This window comes from Etheostoma spectabile, chromosome 1 (assembly GCF_008692095.1).
Source record: "Etheostoma spectabile isolate EspeVRDwgs_2016 chromosome 1, UIUC_Espe_1.0, whole genome shotgun sequence".
Taxonomy (NCBI): domain Eukaryota; kingdom Metazoa; phylum Chordata; class Actinopteri; order Perciformes; family Percidae; genus Etheostoma; species Etheostoma spectabile.
The window spans coordinates 23692149-23695785 of NC_045733.1; the positions used below are offsets into that span (position 1 = coordinate 23692149).

The following is a 3637-nucleotide window of genomic DNA, read 5'->3' on the forward strand; positions in this document are numbered from 1 at the left end:
ACTGATCCTTTCTTTGTCAGTGGGCAAACGTACAAAATCAGCATGGGATCAAATACTTTTTTCCCCTCACTATATAAGGCCCTTGGTACTTTAGCCAACCTCCCCGGAAGAGGAAACAAGAGCGAAGTATTGTTTGAATGGTGGAGAAAGAACCTCGGACAGATGCAAAATGTATTCAAGCTGACCTTCATACACAAGGTACAACTGTTTCAATTCGCACCATCCATTGCCAACTCAATGAACTGTTCTATAGTAGAAGACCTATGAGGACCCCACTGCTGAGAGAAAGCCTAGCTGGAGTTTGCCAAAACCAACTAACCATGCCAAACTCCTTCTAGGAGAATATCTTAATGGCAGATGAGACCAAATCAGAGCTTTTTGGTAAATCACATAAACCTCTGGCCTATGTAAACTTACAGAAACAAATGAAGTCCTTTAAGACAATAACACTGTACCACCAGTCAAACATGGAGGAGGTCACTGATGTTTTGGGATTGATTTGTTACCTCTGTTACTGGGCGCCTTGAATCTGTAAGTGGCATCCTGCAATTGGGAGATTACCAATGTATGTATGGAGCACCATGTTCCACCCAGTGTCACAAAGCTCCATAGAAGGTCATGGGTCCTCCAGCAGGACAATGACACAAAACACACATTAAAAAGCCCACAGGAAAACACTGGACTGTCTTAAGCTGGCCAGCAATGAGACCAGATCTGAATCCCTTTGAAAACATATGGAGAGATCTGAAAACAGCAAGAGGGCACCCTTTAAATCTGAAGTCTGGAGAGCAGTTCACAAAAGAGTGGGGAAAACTACCAGTAAAGAGATGTAGAAATTTCATTGAAGTCTAAAGGCAGTGATTGACAGCACTTATTCTATCAAGAATTTGGTCAATGCCATTTCTGTTTCTTTTCTGATTTATTTTTAAAAGAATATGTACCTGTGCTGTTAACAGTGGGAAACACTACTATTGTCAATTTTAACTTATTTTGTCAGGTATTTTACATGTGCAAGGGTGCCAATATTTTCAGCCGTAAGCAGAGAAGATTAGACACACCATTAACACAAGGTTAACACAGAATACAACAAATATAGCAGCCAGCTGATAGACAGCAAGTTTGCAAAGTAATATGAGGCGAGATGCCTTCAAGCAAAAACAGACTGGAGAGGTTAACATCAAACAGCGCAAGTCAAAGAGGCTCAAAACTGTATTCATGGAGGCAGAGCACTCCAATCAACGATGTAGCTAACACTTCATGTAAGAATTCACTGGAGCTGCTGGACAGTTCAAGGAAAAAGCACAGCAAGAGCTAATAAATGCACTCTTTAGAAGACGGAGGTAGAGGTGGACTCTACAGTGAGAAAATAACAGGCCAGCATCACTTGACCAACACTCATAAGGCCTGAAGGATGGCCAAAAATGACAGGAGATGCTCAGTCTAAGAGCTACAATGAAATAGGATCTCCTGACAACGGGCTACTGTAACAGTAGAGAAAGGTGAGTTGGACAGAGATGGTTGACGCCCTGCACTCCCTGGGGCACTGAGATGAAAATCAGTTTAGTCAAGGTGTCATTTCAGGACGCACATCTGTTCAAACTGACAGCAGAAATGGGTCACTTTCAAACAGTGAGACCTGCAGTGAGAAAAGTAAGATCTGCACGGGGGTGATCCTTTGGTCGTACAATGCTGAGTCATTTGAATATTTCCATTTAAATGACCGTCAATCAGATGACCCATAGACCACAAGGGGAGGATGTTTTTTTTGTTGTTTTTTTTAATTACTGCCAGCCACCGAAGTGCACTGACACAGAACTGCATTGGAGCACATCTATGGGCTCCAGGCTGCCAACTGGTATGCACAGTATGTAGCTGCCTTGCTGCATGCAATGCACCATCCACATTAGATGAGTAGACACTGCATGGCAGGTATGCAAGGGGTCAGCAGTGTTATTACTCGTTCTGGCGTGGTACTTAAATACATGCAATGGCACTCAAGCAGTCCAAAATGAGAGTAGCATACATATGCAGAGCCAGACAGCCACAGGACCTTAACGTCCTTTGACAGTCAGTGTGTGAGATGGAGTGCCCTTATTAGTGCAGTGGAGGATACCTGTGGCCTATCAATGATCTCCAACAGCCAGTGAGGAGTCCACCAACTGGTGGTGGCCTGTCTCCCCCTCAGGAGCAAGCAGCCCGGGCTACAGGTTTTCTGGTGCAGTGCATCTTACCGGTGCTTTGAGAACATTTTCAAAAATAGCCCCTCTGCACTGGGTTGTGACCAAAATGTGGTCTCGACTGCACGACACAGCAAAAGCTGCACGGGGCGAGCTTTCTATATCATTGGGATTGTGAACACTTGTGCCTGCTCAAATTAAACCATTCGCGCTGTATCTTTAAAAGAAAAAGGCCCGACAACTTAACAGCAAAAAACTTTGTTCAAGACAGGCCTACGCAAGACATCTCGGCCTCCCGTGTCCTGGCATGAAGATGTGGGTTATGCTGTATGTGCAGGGTATGGAATAGTGATGGGCAGACCCGGGCTAATGTGGCCTGGTGTAGCCCCTACTCCTTTATGCGTCTCTTTCCCCCATTCTCTCCATCCCCCTCTCGACGCCATCTGTTTGTGGCATGAGAGAATGTGGAAGTAAAAAAAAAAGAAAAAAAAAGAAAAGACGACATTTTGCCTGTAGTTGCTGACCTACATCGACCATTTGTTTCAGTTTAGCGTGAAAACCGCACCGAAAGACACCCGTTCAAAACGCACAGGCAGGAAAATCGCCAGACATAACGCGCATACATTTTCTAGCCTGGTCAGGAGGAATTTAATAAGTTACGGTTGAAACACTCCTCCGCCTCGCCGGGCCGGACAAGTCAACGCTCCGGCGGCACACGTACATTTCCTCGTTTATCGTCAAAAGGAAGAGACGTAAAATTACAACTCACCTGATTCCAAAATCGGTTTATGGTGGCGGCGTGATTGTGGTTAATTTCAATATGGGGAAAACAGTTAGAACGGTGGGTCCCCGTTGTGTGTAGCAGGAAGGAGGGAAGGGAAGGCGAGAGGGGCTGACGTGAATGAATAAACAACTGAGCTCCTCCTCAACGCCACAAGTAAAGGCGGAATGTGGCTGACCTGGTGGAATTCACCACCAGCCATTAAACACCCTCTTTATGTAGTCGTTGTCAATGAATTCGGAGGTTTTAAACGAGCTTTACAAGCTTTGTTGCCGACTATTAGTCTACCCATGCCACAACATTGTTTTGTTTCATTTAAAAAAAAAAGCCTACTTATTGGATAATCCATACAAAAATTCCATTAGTGTATAATTTTATTGTAATATTAAGTAACAATAACCTAGGAGTATTTATTTTTATTTTTTTTACTGTAAACCATATTTGAATGACATCAACCTAATCCACCAGGTGGCGCTATAGTCTACACCCTGACGACAGGACTGACACGCTATAAGGCGTGTACTAATATTTTTGCTCTGTATCATTATCATAATCAATTGTCAGATATGGTTCTTCAAGGCTTATCTTATAATAGGCCTATCTTATTCAACAAAAGAAGTTTGATAAACCACTTACACTTCAGTGCTTACTCTTCATTGAAAAAGCCAAAATCTATGAT

General features: G+C 43.6%; 1 protein-coding gene across 1 annotated transcript in view; it reads right to left on the reverse strand.

Annotated features, from left to right (window-relative positions):
- The window catches only part of znf710b (zinc finger protein 710b), a 32107-nt gene extending 28905 nt beyond the window's left edge, over positions 1-3202 (reverse strand). Inside the window, exon 1 of the mRNA XM_032514663.1 lies at positions 2947-3202. The gene's annotated coding sequence lies outside the window, so the exon portion shown is untranslated. The remainder of the gene's footprint in view (positions 1-2946) is intronic.
- Positions 3203-3637: the final 435 nt, after the last annotated feature.